Raw genomic sequence first — 26,261 nt, 5'->3', positions numbered from 1 at the left:
CCCTGTTTCACTCTCTTCAAAACTCCTTGTGTGGTATAATGTTCAATTCAGATGAGGCTGTAAATCAGCACCTTGTTCAGTTTTTCGCAAATAAAGACGGGTCCTTCTATGAATGAGGAATTATGAAGCTTACTGAAAGATGGCAAAAGGTTATCGAACAAAATGGGCAATATATCATTGATTTATCTTTGTTCTTTATATAAATAAATGACCTTTGAAAAACATAGACAAAATATGTCATGACTTTTCCAACAACCTGATATTTGAAGACAAGTTGCTTGTCCTGTTCATCTCCCCACCCTACTGCTCCTTCCTATTGACTGCAAAGCAGCAACAACAATAATGGCAACACCTGCCTGGAACCCAGAGATAGAAGACATCTTGTGATGAGTATAGCAGAGCCATCCATCAGCCTAGGGCCCTGGATGACACTGTGGAGCAGAACCAACTACCACTTACCTTCCCAGCCACCTACCTACTTCTGTATTGTTTCAAGGAAGAGAATAAACTTCTTTCTTGTTTGAGCCCCTGCATTTGACATCATTTTATCATAAGCATTCACCCCATACCCTATAGAATATGGAAACTGGCACCTGAAGTGGAGTGTTGCCATAATAACAAGCTAAAATGCATGGCCCTGGCTGAGTGGTTGGTCAACAAATAGTAGGCACTGTGTTAGAGTTTACACAACTGGTGACTGTGCTGTGGTAAAACATTTGGTGAAACTGTCACCTCTGATCACTTGGAAGGCAGTCAATGTGTCTATCCAGTTTGTTCCTTTAGGGAAGTGGTTAGAAAGACTTCTAAAATGAGTTGATTACTCCTTGCTCATTTGTAAGGAACTACAAGAGGGTGTCAAATAAGGAAATGATTAGCTAGTTTACCGTTAGAGTTGGGAGTCTGGTTTTGTTAAATGAGGTTCCCTTTGCCCATGGCCTGTGCTCTGAATTGACTGGAAGAACAGTAAAATGGAATATTGCAGAGTTGGAAAAAATTGCTTCTGTATCCCAAACCACAAGAAGTAAGATTCATTCTTAGGAACATGCCGTTAAATTTTTCTTGGCCAGATAGTGGAAGCCAGTCCAGGCAAGGATCAAATTAAGGATTTACCTCCCCACTTGGACTGTCAGTTAAGCTAGATAAAGATCCAGTTACAAATACCAAGTCTCAGTTCTCTACAACAACAAAGGTTTACTTCTTCCTCATGACAAGTCTCTGGCTCTGTTCCACATCCTCTGTTGCTCTAAGCTGGAAGAATAGGCTTTTGGGGGACATCGTTATTCTGTGGCAGAGGGAAAAGAGATATGGCAGAATCCGCTGCTTAAACATGGCATGTTTTTCTTTTGTTCATATTTTATTAGCCAAAGGAAATCAAATGGTTGAGTCTGAAATCAGGCAGGAAGGACCATCTCATGTCACATGGCATGCCCTTATGTAAATGGGGTGTGATGGTATAATCCTCCTGTTGTGAATCAGTCGACCTCAACGTAGCTAACCTTAAATCGAGGGGGTGAAGATGGATCTGCCGTAGACGCCAGCAAATAAAAGGAGAAATGACAAGCCTAATACCAACAACCAGACTAAATCTATAGTTGTGGTTACTTTCACATGGCACTGACTGAAGGCAAACAGACGTGTTGAATTTTTGAGAGGATTATGTTGTCAAAGATGCCACAAGCTTTCCTGGAAAAGTCACTGAGAGTTTGACATTGACTCCTAAAGCAACCCTTGACCCCCGTTTTTGTACCAGCTCTTTGCTGCCTCTTTAGAGCACATATTCTCACATGTCCACTTCATATATGGCCAGAAAGATAATGGAAAAATGGAATCTTTCAGAGGCAAAGCTTGGCTCCAGCAGACAAATTGATAAAGAAGATTCCCCCCCTGCTTCCCCTTCCAGAGAACAGAAATAAGTTTAACCAAGGGACTTGCTTCCCCGGTAGAACAGGGATTCTTTGCCGTCCCTGTCCAGCAGTATTTTATCATTGGTAAGAATATGTATTTGCCATTCTTTTCAGAATGGAAGACTTAATTGTATTATCTTATTTGCATTCTGTTGTATGTTGGGTATGATGGTGGTATGTGGTAGAGAGCAAAGGTTACTCATCTTGTAGTTTGTAGGTCACAGGGCTGGGATGGAGCCAAATCAATATCTGTTGAAGAGGTTTTGCATCATCCAGAGATTGTAGAGTTTGAGCTGAATCCAGTAACTGGATGGAGCTTTAGGTTATCCCTTTAGAAAGGAGATGATTGTTTTAGAGTGGGAGGGATGCACTCCCACCCTGATGTTTAGCGAGGCACATGATGCCTTCATAGAAACTGTATTTCTTAGGCTCTTTGTAGCCACCTTGAGGCCACATGTCTAAGTTTTAGCCAGTGAATGGGAGTGGAAGTGATGTGTGCAACTTCTAAAGCACATTTGTATTAAAAATCTGCTTGTTTGTCATATTCTTTTCCTTCTACCCCCTTTCACAGTTGTTGGTTGTTGAGCCAGCTTCTACCAGCTGCACAAAGGCAGTGGCCCAGGGAGTGGAGGGACAAGAGAGAAGGGACCTCAGTCCCTGGACTGAGGAGCGCTCTCTACCTTCGTGGGACCACTGGACTATTACATTAGAGAGACGTAAACTCCATTTGTTTGAGCCAAGACATTCTTGGTTTTCTTTTGTCAGAATAGCCTACATCCTAGTTAATGCCAGATGGCAGTGATATAAGGAAACAGTTAGATTTGTTCCTAGTGATTTGTTTTTCAGTTGGAGCTTTTGATTTATATATTCTTTCTGTGAAAATTTATTTTTCAAATTGTCTAACAGAGATTAGAAGTAAACTCTTTTACTTGAACATCATTCCTATTATGATTATTATATATTCCTTTTTATTTCACATGCATATATTTTACATGTTTATATAAAATTCTGTATCCTGATATTTTCATGTGATGCCCATTTTCTTTGTTGCTTTGGAGTTCTTATACTTGCACAGTTAACTGTTACATAACATTCAGCTTTATCATACTTAACTTAAAATCTCATTATTGTTGGCTGCTGTGGACTGAATTGTGTTCCCTCAAATTCATGTTGAAGCCTTCCCGTCCCTGCCCCTCCCCCCATATAGCTGTATTGGAAATAGGGCTTTTAAGAAGGTGATTAAGATTAAATGAGGCCTAAGGTTAAATGATCCTATAGAACTGGGGCCCTCGTAAGAAGAGAATGAGACACAGAAGATCTCTGCCATATGAGGACACAGTGAGAAGATGGCCATCCACAACCTCGGGAGAGATCTGTCACCAGAACTTGACCATGCAGGCACCCTGGTCTTGGATTCCTGGCCTTTAGAACTGTGAGAAAATAAACTTGTGTTCTGTTCTCACCCAGTCATATGCTTCGTTGTGGCAGCCAAAGCTGACTATGACAGAGCCCATGCTTTTAATGCTATACCACATATAGAGACTTAGATCAAACAGTCAATAGCAGACTGTGAAGCAAGGTCCAAAAAAGCAGAACACCAAGAAAGAATAATGTTACTGAAGCCAAGAGACGAGCATTTTAAGATTAAGGGTGTTGATATTAAATTGAGGGGTCTGGTAACTTCTGGATGAATTTTCAGTTAAGACGTCACCTATGTTTTGGAGGGACAGCTTTGTGTTTGCAGGCTAAACCCAAATTGCAGAGGGTTAATTAGTGAATTGGGGTGGGGCTGGAGTGGTAAAAAAGTGAGTTTAGACTGTGTTTCAACACACTTGGCTGTGGAGAGAAAGGGGTAAATAGGACAGTACAAGAGAGGCTCCCTGTGTGGAGAAGTTTCTTAGTTTTGTTTGTTTGTTTGTTTTATGATGGGAGAGATTTAACCATTCACATGCAGTGGGGGGAAAGCTAGAAGAAAAGGAGAAATTAAAGATGTGGAGGGTAAAGTGGATAAATGATGGCATCAGATCCCTAAGGAGGTGGGAGGGTGGCTTGAGTCCCAGGGTTTTGGTTGAAGGTTAGCTTTGGGCACAAAGAGGGACATCCTTCCTCCACACAACCAGGAAGGAGGGCAGAATGGGTGTATGGTTGTTGGTTATCGGTCAGTTATTGGTTGTTGGTCAGTGGGGAGAGGAAATTGAGGGAGCCTGACCTAAGAACTTTTCCTTTGTTTCTGTGGAGGTGATGCCATTTGCTGAGTGGAGGGGAGAGTTGGAAGCTAGAAGAAAGTGATGGAAATTTGGAATTGAATCTGTAAGATGTGAAAGGGAGCTGATTGGGAGCCCTAGAAGAGATTGGTGGATAGCAGTAAGCAAGGGCCTACCGAGATGGGAAACCATGCATTTGCAGAACCCCCATTTGGCATGTTTGTGGCTTTTTATGGCAGCGCTCTCTAGATGGTTGGGGTGAGAGTGAAGAAGTAGATCCTTAGATTGTTTTAGGGCATGGGTTGGCAAACTGAGGCTCGCGAGCCACATGCGGTCTTTGGGTACATTCTGTCTCAAAAGTTTGCTGACCCCTGGAAGAGCCAATCCTATCCCTCACAACAGTTTAAAAATTATTCGAGAACCATAAACACATTTTTACATAATCACCATTATGTGAATAATGTCCTTTAAAATTTTTGTAAATGAAACTATGATAGTTTTATTTTCATTTTCAATTTTACTTCAGAGCCACACGCTTGTGAGCCGCAGTTTACTGACCTCTGGCAGCTCTTCCGACTCAAACGTTTGCTAACCCCTGGTTTAGGGGAAGGACAAGCTGGTAAGGTAGTGAAGAGTTTAGGCGAGGGAGTGGGCCAAGCTGGATGATCACATCATAGGTTATAGTGGGCAAGAAGTGAAGCTTGTGGCACAGTTTATAGATCAGAAAACACATACAGAGGGGTTGGGGAAAGCCTGGATACTAAAAATATTTAAGATCAAGTATGATTTATTCACTTGTTTGTTCAATAAACATTGAGCATTTATCTTCCAAGCACTGTTCTGGGTGGCATGGCTACCTAGGTCAAAACAGTCATCAAAGCAAAGCCCTACCCTGGTAGATTTTGCTTCTAGTGGGAGGTAAACAACAAATATATTTATGGCTTCAGATTGTAAGAAAATGTTAAAAAGAAAAAAATGAAGAAGGGTAAAGGGTTAGAGAGTGATGCATCTGCTATTTGAGATACTGTGAACAGGAAGAGGCTCCTGGAAGAGGTGTCCTCGGAGCAGAGACTGGAGTGTGGTTAGGACACAGCAGTGCACGTGGGTAAGGGAATAGCACAGCAGAGCCTGGCCTGGTGATTGCTTGAGGAGCAGCCAGGGCACTGGGGAGCGTGAGCGAGGAGGAGAGTGGTAATTAATGAGGGGCATGACATATTAGGGCCACCATAAAGATGTAGGATTTTATTCAAGTGCTGTGGGAAAGCTATTGGAAGGTCTGAATTAGAGGAGTGACTGTTTCACTTTTCTGATGGTCCACGTTGGTTGTTTTGTGGAGAATGGATTGGCAATGGGACTTAAGGAATCTTGAGAGCCAAAAGGATAAAAGATTGTAGCCTGGAAGTAGCGTATTGTAGTTTGAGATTTCAGCCGTTGAGTGCTTCTGGGTGAAGGATCCCATTGCTGCTCCTTTAAGCAGACGCACCCGCTCCACAATAGGCATTCTTTTCAGTGGACAAAGGCCTGACCCCGACCCTTGGCTCATACCGCACCCTTTCCTGTTTTTGACTCTGCTTCTCACCAGCTTCATTATTCATTCTCCCATTTTGTCCTCACGGTGTCTTTCGGATCTGATGGACATTGTTGTCTGCCTGGCCAAGACTTCCTCTAGATTTAGAATTTCAGCCCTGTTTTCCCTCAGTCGGAGCTCAGACTTCAGAAAACTTACACGAAAGCCTAGCACATAAGACAGGTAGATGTGAGGGAACCGGAAGTCAGGAATGCTGTGCTCCCTGCCTGCTGACAGCTATTCTCTGTCCCCACACAGCAACCCACGACAGGCCAGAAGACTCCCAGATCAGAGTGGGGAAGCCCTGCATTGAACTGTGATGCTGCCTGCTTATAGCAGGCCACCTCTGGGATCACCTCAGGTCATGCTGGGCCCATGCCTTCTTAACCCTTAGGCACCGAGCTAGTCAAACGGCAGTGTGTACACCTTGGTTACAAAAGGGTGCGCTGAGGGCACTCAGAACCATGAGATAGGCATGGTATCTTTCCTGAGTGTTAGTTTTACTTGCTGGCTGTTATTTAATGTACTAAATTTTCACAGTTAGAATTAATGTAGTTCCAGCTCCTTCTCAACAAATTCTTATATTGACCCTAATTAAAAATGTTAATTTTTTTTTTCTTTATATAATAAAAGAAACTGATGTATTATAGTTGAGAATGTAACCTTTGTGTGAACTCTTTTAGGGAAAAAATACAAACTGAGAAATTTAAACTTTGTGTGGGCCACTTAAGGCTGTGCCTTTACTCTTCTGGGGATTATTCAGTCCCTCTGCTCTGCATTAGGAATATTTTGATAGACAAGGTTAGAATTACCTTTTTAAGTTGTCAGATTTATAATTCTGTATTTTTGTTTTCATGTTTAATGGAACTATTATAATGTTTTTATTCAGCACGCGGTAATAATTGGCCACGATATATACTCTGAGCCTTCAAGCTTTCTGGATAAGGTAAAAAAACATGAGTATTTTCTTCCTTTAGTCAAAGTTTCATTTTGACAAGTGTCATTAAAGGAAGCATTGCCGCATTATGAAAAGGATTTATAAGAGCTAAGTGATGACCTACTATAGTAAAGCCAATACTTAAAACAAAGTCATTCTAGACCACAAAATAAGTTTGACACTTTGGATAAAAAAAAAAAAAAGAATATCACTTGCGTTAAAATCTGTAATGGTTCCTCTGAAAAGAGGGCGGATCTTTTAGCATTAAGGTAGAAAATGTCTTTGGACTATTTGCTATTAAGAAATTGATTTAGACCTAGAGATTTTGTATGACACTGCCAAATTATAAGACTAATGAGGACAAGGATTCGGTCATGTTCGCTGATGCATGCTGAGCCAGGAGTAGCACCCAGTGCCTGCCACGTGACAATAACTATTTTTCAAGTGAATAAATGAACCATCTTTGATGTAACTGGAAATAATATTGACAGCATTAGGGTTGAGTGACGGAGACTTCCTGGTGTTCTGTCACAATGTTGCTATCAATATATGGCCTCTTTAAATTAAATAAAAACAGGCAGGCACAGCTATAAGCTTCCTTTTGAGTCTGTCAGTTGTCAAGTCTATTGAATCATATGACATGCCAATTCTGTGAAATGGGGACAGCAACACAGAATCTGTTGAGTGCAATTAGCTGCACTAGGATTAGATAAGATATATAGAATGGGAGAAACTACATGCAAATCATATATCAGATATTGTACTTGTATCCAGAATTTATAAAGAACTCTTACAACTGAATATTAAAAAGGGTAAATTACCCAATTAAAAAATAGGCAAAGTATCTGAATAGACATTTCTCCAAAGAAGATATACAAATGGCCAATAAGCACATGAAAAGATGCTCAACATCATTAATCATAGGGGTATGCAAATCAAAACTACAAAAGAGAGCACTCATAGTCACTAGTTGGCTATATTCAAAGATAATAAGTTTTAAGGCTGTGGAGAAATTGGAACCTTCCTACATTTGCTGGTGGAAATGTAAAAGTAGACAGCTGCTTTGGAAAACAGTTTGGCAGTTTTTTAAAAGGTGAAAGCTTAAAGTTACCATATGTTACCCAGCAATTCCACTCTTGGGTATATACCCAAAAGAAATGAAAACATATATATAAACACTTGTACATGAATCTTTATGGCAGCATTATTCCTAATAGTTAAAAAGTTGAAACAACCCAGATAGATGTCTATCAGCTGATGAATGATGAATGGATAAACAAAGTGGAATATTATTTAGCAATAGAATGGAATGAAGTACTACTGTAGGACATGCTACAGCATGGGTGAATCTCAAAACATTATGCTAGGTGAAAGAAGCCAGACAAAAAAGTGCCATATGTTTGTTATATGATTCAATTTATATGAAACATCCAGAATAGGCCAATCCATAGGGACAGAAAGTAGTGGGTAGGAGGGTTGGAGGAGGCAGATGGGGAATGACTGCTAATGGGTAGGGAGTTTCTTTTGGGGATGATGAAAACTGTCTAAGATTGTGGTGGTGGTTGCAGAATTCTTTGAAGTATTATACTCAAAGCAATGAATTGTACACTTTAAAAGGGTGAATTGTATGGTATGTGAATTATATCTCAAGAAAGCTGTTAAAAAATGAATGAGGTAATATGTGGGAATATATTTTGAGCGGTTTGAGAAGATATCATTATTATTGTAGTTTGGCTGTAAGGCCTTTAAATAGTAGCAGGATGACTTAGATATTTTTCCTTGCTTGCAGGCTTATGAGTTTTATGCCATGATTCAATTTTATAAAGCAATATAAAATATTGAAAATGTTGAAACATAAAATGAAAACTGCTTGGCTTATTATTTTTATTTAATAGGATTTTCTGAATCAGTTAATTAGCGATAAGTAGAATGTGTCATTAAGGAATTAGCTTTTAGAATCATTAACATTTTAGAGCTGGAAGAAACTTTAGATGTCATCTATTCTAGGCCTCCTCATTTTTTTTTTTTTTGTGAGAGAACTGAGTCCTACAGAGGTTGACTAAGATATCTTAGTTAGCTAACATATCTTACTCACAGAGTTGAGTAAATTCTTGAACTGAGTCAGTGTTCTTTTAACTACTATTGCTTTTGGTGCTGTTAATAGTATTAGTAATGATAGCAAGGAAGCTATTTAAATGCTTCCTATGTACTAGGCATTCTGCTAGGTACTTCATATATGTTATCTTGGTTAATCTACACAACAGTGTATGAAGGTGATTTGTTTTACCTGTGTATTAGTTTCCTATTGCTGCTGTAACAAATTAACAAGAATTTCATTACTTAAAACAATACAAATTTATTATCTTACAGTTTTGAAGGTCAAAAGCCCAAAATGGGCCTTACTGAGTGTTTGCAGAGCTGCATTTCTTTCTGGAAGCTTTAGGAGAGATCAATTTTCTTGTCTTTTCCAGCCTCTATAGGCTGCCCACATTTCCTTGGCTCCTGGCCTCCTTCCATCTCAAAGCCAGGGCTGGCGTGTTGAGTCTTCCTCACATGCACCATTTCTCTGGTTCTGCCTCTTCTGAGTCCCTCTTCTCCCCTAAGGACCCATGTGATTACTTGGGACCCTCCTGAATAATCCAAGGTACTCTCTTTATTTTGAGGTCAGTTGATTAGCAACCTTAATTCTACTTGTAGCCTCAATTCTCCCTTGCCATGTAACATAACATATTCACAAGTTTCAAGGATTAGGATTTAGATATCCTTGGTGGGAGAAGGGGGAGCATTATTTTGCCTGCTACAATCTGTTAATTAAATGAACAGATTTAGGTTCAGCAAGGTTAGGTAAATTGTCCAAGGCCAAAACATGAAAGAGCTGATGTTTTAACCCAGGCCTGTTATTCAGCATGTCTTTCATGGTAACATGGTCTTTTCCATAAATGCTATTTGATCTTGGTCAGGAAAGTAAGTAGGATGGTGAGCAGTGTTCAAATAGTAAATAGCTCTTTCTTATTAAAGAAAAACTACATTTAACTTAATAATATCAGGAAATAGAATATTTTATTATGGAGCAATTAAAAGCATGGTACAGAAATATATTGATTGATAATGGGAAAGTATTTATGACTCATCAAGACTTTCAATTCATTAACCCTCCTCCCATTTCCCTATATTCATTAGTTCCTTCCTGTCATCAGTTCCTTCCTTATCCAGTGTGGCTGCCCCAATTCAAATTACTCTCCTGAAAATCCCCTTGATTCCTTTGTACCTCTTTGATCTCTTTTATTTGGCAAAGCCTCTGGACTGGACGAGAACTCAACCACCTGCCTGTTTGTTTCGCTTTAATGATATACTCAGCAGCCTCAAAATTGCCCAATAATCTTCCCATGTGCCTCTATTATCTCACTCCCCACAGAATACCTCCTTCAGTCTTGCAAACCTCTTACCCGCTACCAGTGTTACTTGATGTTTTAGCAACTCTCCATGCAGGTGAACGCAGCTGAGCGTTGCTTCCTTTCAGGAATGCTCTTCCCTGGGCCGCTATCACACCACCCCTTTCTGCTTTTCCTTTTCCCATTCTGACTGACCCATTTTAGTCCTCTGTATTGGTTCTTGCACTTTTGTCTGACTTTGAAAGGGGTTCCTCAAGGTTTAGTCTTTTTTTTTTCTTTCTCATTTTGCACTTTGGGTTTTAAATATGATCTTTTTGAATAAGTCTTCCATATTTATGTCTCTAGTCCAGGGTTTCTCAACCTTGGCACTAGTGACATTTTGGGCTAGATGACTTTTTTTGTTGTGGGGGGCTGTGTTGTGCATTGTGGGATGTTTAGCAGCATCTCTGGCCTCTACCCCCTACATGCCAGTAGAACACAACACCTCTCTCCCAGGTGTGACAACCCAAAATGTCTGTACACATTGCCAGGTGTCCCCGTGGGCCAGGGATGGGGGTGGGGGGGCGAGGGAAAGAATCACCTGCAGTTGAGAATCACTTATCTAGCCTAAAGCTGGCTTCTGAGGATCTAATAATAATGTCTTTTTAGCAGCTCCACTTCAGTGTCTCACAGACATCTCAAATGTAACATGACCAAAATGAACTCTTGTTCTTTCTCCCTGATATACTCTTCCTCCAGTTTTCCCATTTCAGATCATTTATAACCTGCAGGCTATTAGAGATACCTGGCTTTTATTCTTATCGAATTAAGGAGCTATAAGGGAGTTTTGGGCTGAAAAATGATAGGATCTCACTTAGGTCAGCTCTTTGTTGAGAACAGACAATGAGTTGGAAGGTTAAAGCAGGAAGACTGATAAAGAAACTCCTGTAGTGATCCTGGTAAAAAAAAAAAATGGTAGCTTGGACCAGGGTGGTAACAGAGAAGATGGCAAGAAGTGGTGTCTTTGGTGTAAGCCTTAACTATAAATATCCCTGAGATGAGGAATGTGTTGTATCATCATGAGACTAATATCTTAGTATGATTTGTTTATCAAGTACATTCTCAAAATTTGCTGGAAACAGATTTTGGTGGATCAGAATGAGGGAAGTAGCCAAATACCAGGAACTTGAGGGAATGTTGCTTGAATGAATACAGGCCAGAATGGACAGTAAAGTGAGAGACCCCACAGGAGGAGTGAGCAAGATATCCAGTACAGCCAGGTCCACCTCGGGGTCTCCCCTAGGGCTGGTCCTCCTACTGTGAAACATGTACCTACTCATATGGCAGGGTGGGTAGAACCAGTGAGAGCCAGGAGATTTGCCTTCACTAGATATTGAAAGCAAGACATTTTGGGCTATAAGGCTCTTAGCTGAAATGAGGTGGCTATTGGCATTTGGGTGGGACAGGTTTTTATGGTATAAGATTGTCCTGTACCTTGAGGAAAACTTATGATCCCTGGTTCCTCACAGAGAGCAGTGTGTGTTCCCGCATTGTGACATCTGAAAAGTGCCCCTCCCCTCCAATTTCCAAACTCCCTTGGGAGTCAGACATGCTCAGCTGCAAACACTTGACCAAGCCCCCTTTTCTAATTTGAAAATTACCTACCATGATATGAAGTCAAAAGGTTATGGCATCCAAGTCACGTTTTGGGGAGTTAGAAAGTCTAACAGTAAATATTGCCACACTACTTTAAAATTAGCATTGATTTTTATTGCTGATGCATCTCTTAAGTGTTTTTTTGTCCCCAATATGTCCCTTAAAATATTGATTCTTAATTGTTTCATAGAGGGTGTGGATGTCTCAGGGCCATCTCTAAAGACAGCACACAAGACACCAGCTCCAGCTCCTCTCTTCCCAGCATTGTGATTGTAAGGGAATTGGAAGTAAAATGAATGAGGAGTTTGGATGAAAGGGAATTCCCTAGCTGTATCTTAGCAAAGGGGGTGGGAGGCTAATGGCTATATGTGAATGTTTATGCACATCATGCGTTTATCAGGTCTTGTTGGTCTTAAGAGCTAAATACTTTTTAAAATCACATTTTGGAAAAAAGTAATAGAAAGTAGAATGTAATATTCACTAGATTTATGAAAGATTGATAACTCAGTATTGGAGCAATGAAAAACTCACCAAAGAAAAGATCAACAGTTTTGAATATATAAAATTTAAGACTTATTCACAATGAAAAAATAATATAACAGACTGGGGGAAATGCTTGTATCAAGTGTGACTAAGGTTTAAAAATTTTAATACCTGAAGAGTCCTCTCAAACTTAATGAGGAAAAAAATATCAAGATTTAGTACACAAGTGGACAGAGAATTTTAGCAGATTGAGTAATAGCGTTAGTAATAAAAATGGGTAATCATCAAAGATGCATTTTAAGTCAACCTTGAGTTACCCCTTCTATTCTCTCAAAAGTACTGGGGAAAGTAAAATAACTCCCAATTCTGGGGAGGCTTTAAGGAATTGAGGCCATTCACTCTGATTGTTCCTTGTGCTGTAGCTGCTCCCAGCTATTGCCTTTCCCCAAACATGATATGTGATTTCAGACTCTTATGCCTCGTCCTGATTGCATCTTCCCCCTCTTACTCCTGACCTCCCTGAGAGCAGCAATCAGATGTTGGGGGGCATCCCACCCACCTCAGCTCTGGTGAGCCACCCTCTGCTTTGTGCTGAGCACTACTCTGCAGTCCTGGGTATATGAGTCAGCCTCTGCCATTTGTCTCGGGGGTTCTTAGATTAGGGGTGGTCACACAGTAGTTGTTCAATAAATGCTGAATAAATTATCAAAGTTTGGTGAATGTTTTAATGAACTGCAATATGTCAAGATGATGAAATAACATGGTCACTGGAAATGTAATTATGAGTTAATTTATGGCAAAATTTTGGAACAAAATACAAAATGGTATGTTTAGTGCAATTTGAACTGCACTGGAAAAGTAATATGCAAAAATGAAATTTTAATAATTTTAAATTGTAGGTAATTTTTCTCTATTACATAAAGATAACTTTTTAATCTTTATGATAAATGTATAATTTAAAAATTCAGCTGTCAGACTTGATCTGCACTCCCCATCAAAGGCTAACCTCTCTCGGTCCCATCCAGTTATCTGGATTAACTATAAGGAAACAGGGTACACTCCCCAAAGTGTGGGCTCATGGGGATGGCTACATTTATGTGAATATGCATTAAGTCTCCAAGCATATTTGAACTTTTGCTATGCCTGGAGATACTTTCATTTTTTGCTTTATATTCTAAATGATTCTATCTTATAGGTATATGGTAGTTAGTATTTTGTAGTTTATAAGTGTGTTCACAGTATCAGTGCTAAATTCTTCAGCTTTTGATGACATCAGGTATAAATGGTAGTTGACTTCTTGAACGCATTTTGAGTGTCTACCATCTGTCAGTGATTGAGAGATACAGAATGCCTTCAGGGAAGTCCTTGTCTGGCAGGGAAGACAGACAGCCATGATCAGCGATGAACAAAATGCAGTAGGAGGGCAGAGCAGTTACTTGCAAAGGTGACTGGTGAGATAAGATGATTCTTCTCCAGTGGGGTGACCCTTGAACAGGACTTCAGAGGATGAGCAAGATTTTTGCCAAAGGGAGGAAAAAAGAGCAAAGCATGAACAGAAAGGAGGAGGTGAGAAAGTGCATGATGTATTCAGAAGCCACTGAAAGACTTTAGAGAGGGTTATGACATGATCAGATTTGTATTTTGAAAGAAAATGGAGGTCAGTATGGAGAATGATTGTAACAAGAAGAGTGGTTCTCAATCTTTTTGGCTTTTATTTTTGCATGCTTTCCCATGTGACACTTTGTAAGCATCCCTAGATTTTACATTGCAGCATGGATTAGATGAGCTTTGTATTATGCACAGTCCTGGCTAGCCAACCATGGGGCGTCTCTCAAAATTCATAGCTGTACAACAGAGTATGTCTTCTGAAATGTTCCAGACAAGAGGCGATGGCTTAAATGATAACAAACATGGGTGGCATATACGTGACACATGTTCTTGTGTAGACTTGGTGACAGAGTTGATGTGTGGTGGTAGGGAGAAAAATGAATTAGAGATCAACATTTCTCAAATTTTAATGTGCCTATGAATTGCCTGGGGATTTTGTTAAAAGGTAGAATCTGATGTAGCAGGTCTGGGGTGGGGCCAGAGATTCTGTGTTTTTAACAAGATTCCAGGAGATGAACACCACTGTTGGTCCATGGAACGATTTTTAAGAAATAAGGTGAGATCACTTGAGTGTCAGGCTGTCATTATCTGAAATGGGGAACACAGGAGGAAAGAAAGGTTGGGAGGATCTGGGGATGGAGTGAAGTCCTTGTGGGACATTCAGGTAGAAAACTATAGACAGCTGGAAATTTGGACCCTCAATTCAAAAGAGAAAGCAGGCCTAGAAGATACAAATTTGGGAATCAGCATTTCATTGACTATAGTAAAAGCCATGAGAGTAAATGACATTACCTGCAAGAAAGAGATAAAGGTAATACTAGAAAATATACTTATTTCTGTTTGCTAGAATTTTAATGTTCCATTTAAGTTACTTTATAAACCAACAATGGGGAAGAAATTGGATAAGTAGCCTTCTCTGTATAAACAATTTGTAGGTATAAATTCAGGAGTGGAGAAATCTCTTTTGGAAAACCCTTTTATTCCTTGGTAATGGCCTTAGATCAGCTTAAATATACCATACATCAGGTTAAAAATACATTGAAGTACCCTCTCTTATGAAAATTTATTCATACAAACAAATATGTATTAAGACATCTTCAAAATGGCAGCCACTCTTCTAAGCTGTGGGGTTAAAATAATAGCAAATGAAATGTATCCCTGACATGATGGAGATTATGGAGGGATAGGGAAAGTGATTACAATACACTGTGATCAATACTCTGGTGGGAAGTGTGGCAGGGACACATGACTCAGTGTGGGGACAGCTTTCCTGAGGAAGTAGTATTTAAGCTGAGACCCGAAGGCTGAGCGAAGGTGACCTAGAAGAGGACGAGAAGGGCGTGACAGCAGTGACTTGAAGGGGAGAAGGCCTTGCAGGTTGAAGAAAGGTGGGTGGCTGACCCACAGAATGTGGAGTGGAGAGTAAGGAGAAATGAGGTTGGAGAGTGAACAGAGGCCACTAGTAGGCCAGTTCCTCTGGGATTTGGTAGAGGGTGAAGGGAGAAAATGATTTATTTTGCAAAGGAAAGAGTATTATTCTGCCTGGATATGGATATAATTCAAACAATAGTCTTATGCACGTGGTTTTATAAGACTTTTATGGACTGGCCTTGCAATGGAATGACTCATAGTAACATTGTTCCTAAAGGAAAAAATTTGGGGCTTCAAAAACCATCTCAAATTAAAACTTTTTTCACCATTGGGGACTGCTTGGACAGGCACACAGTTCTAGTGCTTTTTGTTATTTGTGCTTAAATCATGCTTTCTCTGGTGTTTATCTATATGACTACAGTGTTGATTTTCCACCCTCTGATTTGAAATCAAAGGTATCATTCCATAGATGTGGTTGAAATGTTGTTTTCCTTTCTTGAATAGATTTAGAAAATATATGGAAATGAAAACAAATCTTTTTATAAATTGTTTGGTTTTCACAGTGTTTGTTCTTTAAAGTTAAGGATTCCCTCTGTAAACTATATTGTGGTATAGTTTTATATACTATGAAAGTATGAAAAATGAAACAGACATGAAAATTGTTATAAACAAAGTAAAAGAGATTGGTATGGTTTCACTATTGCAGCCAAATGGAGTGCAGTAGATAAACAATGAAAGGATAAAATGCCTAGCTTTTAAAAATACTTTAATAACCATGAGTTTATTCATCATCATCTTCATCATCATCATCTTCATCACTAGCTATTGTAATCATTAGAAATACTAAATTTTTTAAAGCAAAAAAGAGCTGTTAAGGCCAGTCTCTTATGAGCTGCATTTTGTTTATTAAATGAAACTTCAGGCTGAAACTTGCTTAAATTCCCATGTCTCCAATAGGTAAAGTTAATTTCATCCACACTCATCTCAATGAAAATATCTTTCTATTATCAGTTAGAATGCTTTCAGCTGGCAAGTAAGTAACAGAAGCACCGACTGAAAATGGCTTAAATAATAAGTAAATTTTATAATCTCATATAACTAGAAATTGGAAGAAAAGTGGTTTTATAGTTGGTTCATGTAGCAGCTAACTGTCGTCATTAGGCTCTTGGGAGCTTTCTGACTTTCCATTCTGCCACAGGTTAGCTTTTGTCCTCAGGCCTGTCCCCTCCTGAACTCAAGATGGCAGGCAGCTTTTGCTCCAAGATTTATGTCCTTATATCAAAGCACCCAAGACTGTAAGAAAAGAAGGTGTCTTTTCGTCTTAGTTTGGGCTGCTATAACAAAATACTGTGTACTGGGTGGTTTAGAGAACAAGCACTTATTTCCCATAATTCTGGAGTCTGGGAAGTCCAAGATCGAGTTTCGTGAAAATTCAATTCCTGGTAAGGGCCCCTTCCTGGCATGCAGAAAGCCACCTTTTTGCTGTTTCCACACATGGCAGAGAGAGAGCTCTAGTCTCTTGCTCATTTTATAAAGACACTAATGCTATTATGGGGCCTCCACCCTCATAACCTAATTTAACCCTAATTACCTCCCAAAGGCCCCACCTCCAAAAACATCACATTGGGGATTAGGGTTTCAACAAACAGATTTTGGGGGAATACAAACATTTAGGCTATACTATTGCTCATGTCTATTTTTAAGAGTGAAAAAAACCTTCTCAGGAGCCTCCCAGCAGTTGACTCCATTAGCCAACTTTATATCATATAACCCATTTGTAAACTAGTCAGTGGCAAGGGGTATAGAAGCCCTACGATTGGCTTAGACTAGTCAAGATTGATGGCCCTCCAGGCCTCCCTGAGAAGAACACAATTAGGGTTCAATTTTCTAGGAAGGAGCGTGGACTGGGAAGGCAGCTGCAGTGCCTGCCATACCTTCCTAGACCAACCAGTTCCTCTGCTCAGGCTCTGAATCCTGTACTACCACCACTTGGAGGACTTTATTCTGTGAATCGTTTTTTTTCTCACCTTTGTTTTTAGTCTGCCTCTCTTCTCACTCTTTCTCTTAAAGCTGATTGAAAGACAACTCTACATGCACTCTCCATTTCGTTTCCTCCAATTTATTCGTTAAACCTCCTGTAGTCTGGATTCTGTTCCTTCTAGTAATACACCTCCCCATCAGTGCCCACGTGATGGCCTGATCCTTTGCCAGTATTACACATAGTGTCTGGTAAGACCAGTGGTCCTCCAAGTTTAGCGTACACTAGATCATCTGGAGGGTGATTAAAATACAGATCACTGGGCTCCAGCCCTAGAGTTTCTTCTAATTCAGTAAGTCCAAGATGGGGTCTGTAGACTTGAACTTACTTAAACTCTCTGGGGACATTTGATATTATTGATTTGAATAACTACTACTGTCTTCCTGAGTTTCAGAACTTAAAATTACCTCTCGAACCTGTACACGTTCCTTCTGTATTTATGTTATTGAGGAATGGCAGTGCCCTTGTTCTCAAACAAGAAATCCGGGACTCACCCTGGTTCTTTACATTTCCCCCTTATACAGCCAGTTAACATTTTGTACTCTAAATATCCCTCAATTGCATCATTTCATCTCCATCCCTATTGTTTCTGCTTTCGTTTGAGTCCTCATTTATTTCCCCCTAATCTGCTGTAATGTTCTCTAATATGCTTGTCCTGTCTCCAGCCTCACACTTTTTCTTGTTTATACTTCATATTGTTGCAGAGTGGTGTTTTTAAAAATGCAAACCTGATCACATTATTCCTGAGCTCAAAATTCTTTGCCTTCCTACACCTTGCGGGTAAAACCCAGCTTCCGCCCTGTGCAAGCAGAGGGCTTCGGGATTGGGTCTCTGCCTACCTGTCTAACGTTTGCTTCTCTCCCTTCCCCTCCCTTACTGTGCTTCAGTACCGAACTTCCCTCAATCCTGAGTTCTCTTGGGCTTTATGCTTTTGCATGTTTTCTCTTTGCCTGGAATATTTCTCTTTCTCCCTTCACTGCTTTGGTAGCTCCTGCCTATCTTTCAAGAGTTAACTCAAGGATACCCCTACTACCACACCAATTCCCTGGCCCCGTTTCTCTTCCTGGGAACTAGGTGCTCCTTTTCTGTACAACCACAGAAGTATGTAAATACTACTCATTTAGCACTTAAAAACATTGCTGAATTCTGGGGTTTTATTTGGTGCTTGCTCCCCTCTAGGAGATGATTTCTTTGAGGACAAAGATTATACTTTTCATCGGTTTCCTAATATAGCGCCTAACAGAATAGTTGCTCAATAAATGTTTGTTAATGATTGAATGTTAAGGACCATTTTTAGTGACAGAAACTAGTCATAAAACTAAATCTGGAGAATTTAGGGCTGGGAAACCATTTGGAGGGTGACAGAAACACCTTAGACTTTATATCTACTTGGATTTGTTCAAGATTCTGGTGGAATTAGTGGTTCTTAGAGTCTGACAGGGCAGGGATGGGGTTGGTGATATATTGTAAAAATCACTTGAGTGATGTTCATATCAGTTTGCCATTTTTATTTCCTTGAGAGTTTGGATGAAATCTGGAAATATGACTGCTGTTAAGAGCTCTTTGGAATATTAAAAGCTCCGTTCAACAAGACAAGAACATCTGATTCCAAACTTCTCTTGTGTGTGTGTGTGTGTGTGTGTGTGTGTGTGTGTGTGTGTTTAAATAAAAGGATGCTAGGCCCTGTTTATTTCATTGCTCTTTGAGAAGTTTTTACAAACTTGAAAACAAATGGTGATTGTCACAAATTTGCCATTTCAGTGACATATAAATTTTATTTTTGATATTTTAGGTTAACATCTATTGTTCTGTCAAAAATTTCATAGTATTTGTATGCCCTAAACCTGCATTATCTATGTGGTAGTTACCAACTGCATATGGCTATTTAAATTTGAATTTAAAATTGATAGAATTAAATTAAATTAAATTAAAAATTCAGTTTCTCAAATATGCTAGCAACATTTTAAGAGCTCAATAATTACATACTGGACAGTAGAGACATAGGATATGTTCATCATTGTCTTAGCAATAATTAAGTCACATGATTAGCATATAATCTCAAATTTCTATTTTAAAAAATCCAAGAATGTCCCTTTAAAAAAAGTGTTTTATTGTATAATAAACTACAGATATGGAAAAGCACCCAAATCAAATATGTGGTTTAATGAGTTATTACAATGCCAGTAACACCCAGGTCAAGAAATGGAAATTTGTCAGTCACTCTAGAAACTCTTCCATGCGTCTATGTTAACAACAACCCATAAGTAACCATTATCCCAACTTTTATAGTAACCATTTGCATTTTTCTTTTCATAATTTATGGATTCAACTTGCTGTCTTAGACATGAAAGTACACAATTCAATGGTTTTAGTATATTTGCAGAGTTGTACAACCATCACCATAATCTAAGTATGGGACATTTTCATCACATCAAAAAGAAACCTGTGCCTGTTAGCAGTCACTTCTCATCCCCATCCTCCCAGTTAGCCTAGCCCTGGCAACCATTAATCTACTTGCTGTCTCTATGGATTTGTTTACTCTGATTTTTATATAAATCGTGTCATACAGTATGTAGGCTTTTGTATCTGACTTCTTTCACTTAGTATAATGTTTTTGAAGTTTATCTATGAATTATCATATCCATTTTCCATTTTTTAGGTTGTCTTTAATTTCTTCAAACAATGTTTTGTAGTTTACAGTGCGCAAGACTTACACTATTTTTGTTAAGTATATTCCTGAGTATTTTATGTTTTTGATGTGGTTGTAAATGGAATTTTTTTCTTAATTTTATTATATTATTTTTGGGTTAGTCATTACTGGTATATAGAAATAAATTGAGTTTTGTGTATTATTCTTGTATCTTGCAACCTTTTTGAACCTAGTTATTAGTTGTCCAAATAGATTTTTTTAGTAGATTCCTTAGAATTATATGCTATGTAAAAAATCATGTCATCTATGAATAGAGAAAGTTATTCCTTGCAATCTAGATGCTGTTTTTATTTATTTGCTTTTTCCTTGCCTAATTGCTTTGGTTACAACCTGCAGTGAATGTTGAGTAGAAATGGTAAGAAATAGGACATCATTTTATTGTTCCTAGTTGGTCTTTCACTGTTAAGTATGATGTTAGTTGTGTTTTTCGTAAGATGTCCTTTATTGGGTTGAGGAAGTTCTCTTCTAATCCTAGTTTGTTGAATGCTTTTTATGATAAGAGGGTGTTGGATTTTGGAAAATGCTTTTTCTGTGTCTTTTGATATGATTATGTTTTTATTTTAAACATTTTATTAATATGGTATATTGATTTTTTCTTTTTTGTATATTGAACCAACCTTACATTCCTAGGATAAATCCCACCTGATTCTGGTGATATTGCTGGATTTGGTTTGCTAGTACAGTAATACCTTGGTTTGCAAGCACAGTTTGTTCTGGAAACAAACTACTTGTATTGCAAGACACCGCTCATATACCATGCTAAAATGCATTAGAAATGTTTGCTCGTTTTGTGGAACACTCACAAATCAAGTTACTCGCAATCCAAGGTTTTACTGTATTTTGTTGAGGATTTTTATATCTATATCTATAAAGAATGTTGGTCTGGAGTTTTCTTATGATGTCTTTGTCTAGTTTTAGTATCAGCTAATACTGGCCTTGTAGAATCACTTGAGAAGTATTCTCTTCTTTTTTGAGGGGTGGGCAGGGAGAGGGAGAGTTTGTGAAAGATTGGTATTAATTCCTATTTAAATGTTTGGTTGAGTTTACCAGTGAAGTCCTCTGGGTTTGCACTTATTTTTGTTGGAAGTGTTTTAATTACTAATTCAATCTCTTGTTATAGGCCTGTTAAAGATTTCTATTGCTTCTTGAGTCAGTTTCAGTATTTGTGTTTTGGGGAATTTGTCCTTTTTATTAACAGTATCAAATTTGTTGGCTGTGCAATTTTTCATGGTAATTCTTTGCAATACTTTTTGTTTCTAAAATTTTGTTTTGTTACTGATTTCTAATTGCATTCCATTGTGGTCAGAGAACGTTCTTTGTATTTTAACCACTTTAAATTATTGAGAGTTGTTGGTGGCCTACTACATAGTCTATCTTAGAGGGTGTTTTATGTACACTTAAGAAGAATGTACATTGTATTGTTGGGTTGTATTGTTGAGTGTATTATGTATGTATGTGAAGCATTGTATAGATGTCTGTTATAGATCTAGTTGGCCTTTAGTTTTGTTCAAATCTTCTATTATCTTTTGATTTTTCTTCCTGGTTTTTCTGAAAGGGGATATTGAAGTCTCCCATTATCATTTTTGAGTTGTATGTTTATTATTACTTTGATTATTTGTTTGTTTTAAAGTCTATTTTGTCTGATTCTTGTAGGGTTGCTTTTGCATAATATATATTTTTCCATCCTTTTACTTTTACCTTATTTGTATCATTGAGTCTAAAATATGTCTCTTGTAGACAGTATATAAGGCTGTGGTTGGATTAAAAAAAATACAATCTGATTAACTCTGTCTTTTGATTGGAGTGTTTAATCTATTCACATTTAATATTATTGATAGGGTTGGATTTACATTTGCCATTTTGCTTTTGGTTTTCTATAGGTCTCATTTCTTTCTTGGTCTTTTCTTTACTGCCCTTTTTTGAATTACGTGAATATTTTCCAGTGTAGTATTTTAATTTCTTTACTAAGTTTTAAATTATGTATTTTGAATTATTTTCTTAGTGTTTGTTCTAGGGATACAACATGCATCTTAGTTTATAAAAATCTACTTCTAATTTTTACTTCAAGCAAAATAAACTTTTCTGCTGAATAACTTCATTTAACTCTGCCCTCTTTTTTGTTACTATTTTATACATAGATTATGTCTCTATATAGTAGAAACCCAACAATATTATAATTTTTACTTTTTTAATCTTGTGTATTTTAAAGAAGCTGATGGAAGAAAGAGCAAGTACATATTTACTGAATTAGTTATATTAACCTTTGCATTTTTCATTATCTTCATATATTCCTGTGGATTTGAGTTACCATCTAGTGTTGTTTCCTTATTCCAGTATAGCTTCGTTCTCATCTGCCTCCTCTATGTTATTGTCAAACATATAAAATTTCTGTTACTAGCCTAAAAACACAAGTGTATGGGTATGCATACTGTTTTATTGAATTACTCTTTAATTCAATTAAGAGAAGAAAGGGGAATAAATATGCAATTATAGTGTCTTATAATTATGTACATAGGTACCTTTATTGGCACTCTATTTTTGTGTAGATTCAAATTACTCTTTGGTGTCATTTGCTTTCAGCCTGAAGAACTCCCTTTAGTATTTCTTATGAAGCAGATCTAGAAACAGATTCTCTCAGTTTTTGTTTTTCTGGGAATGTCTTGATTTTACCTTCATTGTTGAAAGTTTTGTTGCATATAAGATGCTTAGTTCACAGTTTGTTTATTTGTTTGTTTGTGTGTTTTACTTTCAGCACTTTTAATATTTAATCCTACTGCCTTATGGTCCCTTTTGCTTCTGATGAGAAGTCAGCTGATAATCTCATTGGGGTTCCTTTGTATGTGATGAGTCATTTTTCTCTTACTGCTTTGAAGATTTTCTCTTTTTCTTTTTTTTTTTTTGCAACATTTCTATTATGTATGTCTGATTGTGGATCTCTTTGTGTTTATCTTCTTTGGAACTTGTTGAGACTCTTGGATGTTTAAGTTAATGTTTTTCATCAAATGTGGGAAGATTTCAGCCATCATTTCCTTAAATCGTTTTCTGCCCCTTTTCTCTTTTTCCCTGGTGCTGTTTATTTTTCTTCATTCTTTCTTTCTCCCTATTCTTCAAATTGCATACTCTCTACTGATCTATTTTTAAGCTCTCTAATTCTTCTTCTGGTCCAAATCTGTTGAGCTCCTCTAATGAATTTTTCATTTTAGTTCTTGTGCTTTTCAATTCCAGAATTTCTATTTGGGTCTTTTATTTTTAAGTCATTTTTGTATCTTCATTGATATTTTTTATTTGATCAAACATTGTTATCATACTTTAATTCTCTATATACATATGGTTTCCTTTAGTTCTGTGAACATATTTATAATAGCTGATTTGAAGTCTATATTTGTTAGGGCTAACATCTGGGCCCCTTTGAAATTGGTTGTATTGCCTGCCTTTTTCCTGCAAATGGGGTACACTTTTTTTTTCACATTTTGCAATATATGTTGAAAATGACATTTTAGATTACATTGTGATAACCTTGAGGATGGGGGTTAATGTTGTTGTTTGTTTCATCATCTTTTTATTTTTTTAGTGACTTCACTGAACTGACCATGTGAAGTCTATTTCCCTACAGCACATATATTATGATGTTCCTGCTCAAATTTATTTCCTTCCTCCCTTCCTTCCCCTTCCCCTCCTCCTCCTCCTCCTCCTCCTCCTGCTCCTTCTTCTTCTTCTTCTTCTTCTTCTTCTTCTTCTTCTTCTTCTTCTTCTTCTTCTTCTTCTTCTTCTTCTTCTTTTTCCTCTCTCTCTCTCTCTCTCTCTCTCTCTCTCTCTCTCTCTCTCTCTCTCTTATTTTAGCCTCACTACCCAAGGTCATCCCTTGGTCAGCATAATCCACTTATTGGTCAAAGGCTGTGCTTATGCCCTCCTAGCCAGTTAGATTTTTATTCTTTACTGTTACAGGTATGTGTGTCTTGGAGAAAGCTATCATAATTGATGGAGTCTAGGTATTACCCAGTGATAAAGTGCATAAAGCAAAGGCAGGATAAATTCTTGATTTCTCCCCTTTGATTTAATGATTTTTAAGATAATTGGTTCTCTATCATCTCTTAAAGGTGATCAATTTCTTAAAATTTTGTGAACTCTTAGAATTAAAAATATTTAATAGATTTAAATCCATTTCAATTATTATCATTAATGAACTTCAAATTATTCCATCTTTGGTCAGTGGGAGCCTCTCAGAATTGGCTCCTGAATCCCAGAATCAGCCATTTCTCTAAGAAGCACTGGGCCCTAAAGGATGTTCATTGATACTTGATTGGTCATTGTTTCTAGGCCTTTATTGTAAACAGAGCTCATAAATGTATGTATGTATTTATGGTAAAAAATACATTGCAAGTATGTATTGATACTTCTGATTAAAACTCTATAGACTGCAGCACATTTAAGCCTTCCTTCTGTATCTCCTTTTTTCTGTGCCAAGAAGTGATTATAGAATCAGAAAAAAACCATAATTATTCACTTATAATTATCCCATATTACACATGCAACAGTTTAGAATGGCAACACTAAAACTACTGCAGACATTATGATTACTGAAAACATTAAAGACATACTTTTTTATATATGCCCCACTTTTATAGAATTTAGGACTGGTGATGTTTTCTGAGACATTGTTTGTTTAGCAACATTTTAGAGCACCTTCTCTGTCTCAGACTACCTGCTAGAAAGGAGATACAAAGAGGAATAAGACATGACCCTATTCTCCAAAAGCTGGGTTATTGGGTTATCTGGTGTTATTCTGGCATAAGAAGGTGTGGCCCTAGAATCTGGGGTTCTATTCTTCTTTAAGGTCATGTTAATTGTTTCAGTTGCATGCTTCCTAAAATAAAACACTTTCACTTTCTACTCTTATCAGGGAGCAGCCACCATTGGGTGGAGTTTCTTAATACTTCCTAAACCCATATACCTATTGTATAGGGTACTTCAGAGAAGAAGAACTAGTAGAATGAATACACACACACACACACACACACATACATGCAGACACATACATACACACACATACGTGTTTTGAGGTGAAAAAAATGTATATATTCACATACACACAGAGAGACTGTTTACTTTAAGGAAGTAGCTCATGTGATTGCAGGAGCTGGCAAGTCTGCAATTTGTATGGTAAGCCTGCAGGCAGCTGGAAACTCAGGCAGGGCTCCTTTGTTACAGTCTTGAGGCAGAATTACTTCTTCCTTGTGAAAGTTCAGTCTTTGCTTTTAATGACTTCAACTGATTAGATGAGACTCACCATATTATGAGCGTAATCTGTTTTATTTAAAGTCAACTGATTGTAAATGTTGATCACATCCACAAAGACCTTTACGGTAATGTATAGACTAGTGTTAGACCAAACAGTTGGGCACCATAGTATAGCCAAGTGGACACATAAAATTAACCATCAGACTTAGGTTAACCATTTAATTTATTGCCCAAACCGAGATTCTTTTGAGAATAAGGAGTACTAAAGGATAGTAAAATTATATAATTTTATTTTTTGGCTGACAAATTATTTTTATCATATTGGTAAACTTATAAAATTGCCCAATTAAGAAGTTACTTATAAAGTAAATTTATTTCTAAAAAGTATTTACATACACATATATCCATATACATCAAAGTAATCAAAACTGTTTTATATTATCTCAACCTTGAAATGAACATGGATTTCTCAGTAAAAAAAAAAGTTCATAAACATTATTTAACTTATTTTAGCAATAATTTGTATGTAATACTTGTCCTGTACTTTTTTTTAAGAAATGTAGTTTTGAAATATGGTAGTATTGTTTTTAATCATTTCATTAAGTTGTAGTCTTTTTCAAAGTTTCATTGAATGCTCATTAAACTTGAAATTGTTGATTCTTTCCAATAGTTACTATTTGCTGTAAATCATAATTTTGAAATAATATGTGAATCACAAGCATGTCCAAGTTTATTTCTGTTCCATAATTTTTTAAATTAATAAAACATTATTTTTTACTCTATGATGTTGTGCTTGACCAAAATTTGTATTTGTGTTATCACTGTAAAAACAAATACAGTCTATCCTCATTATTTACAGATTCCATTCTGCAAATTCTCCTACTTACAAAAATTTATTTGTAACCCCCAGTCAGTACTCCTGGTCTTCTGTAGTCGTTCATGGACATTTGCAGAGTGACAAAAAATTTGGATTGCTCAACACACATTCCCAGCTGAGGTAAAATAAGGCAATTCTCTGGCTCTCCTTTCAGCTCTGATACTGTAAACTAGTGTCCTTTTCATGGTGCCACATTTTTTCCATTTTTGTGCTGCTTGGTGATTTCCCGTTATAAAACAGTATCCAGGCACAGTGCTGAAGTGCAAGAAGATCTGTGATGTGATGTATTTTATAGAT

General features: G+C 37.6%; 1 protein-coding gene across 6 annotated transcripts in view; it reads left to right on the top strand.

The window, feature by feature from the left end:
- Positions 1-26,261, top strand: part of ZNF438 (zinc finger protein 438) — a 260,413-nt gene that overhangs the window by 111,780 nt on the left and 122,372 nt on the right. For 2 of the 6 annotated variants that reach the window (XM_019661622.1, XM_019661625.1), the window contains one exon: positions 25,998-26,084. The exons of 3 other annotated variants lie outside the window; for them this stretch is intronic. The gene's annotated coding sequence lies outside the window, so the exon portion shown is untranslated. Of the gene's footprint in view, positions 1-2,475; positions 2,621-6,564; positions 6,622-25,997; positions 26,085-26,261 lie in introns of all 6 variants that reach the window. One more of the 6 variants, XM_019661623.1, reaches the window with a different exon arrangement.

The sequence above is a fragment of the Hipposideros armiger genome, unplaced genomic scaffold (assembly GCF_001890085.2).
Source record: "Hipposideros armiger isolate ML-2016 unplaced genomic scaffold, ASM189008v1 scaffold_356, whole genome shotgun sequence".
Lineage (NCBI taxonomy): Eukaryota > Metazoa > Chordata > Mammalia > Chiroptera > Hipposideridae > Hipposideros > Hipposideros armiger.
The sequence above is the reverse complement of the archived record's forward strand: the minus strand, read 5'-3'. Positions and strand labels throughout refer to the sequence as shown.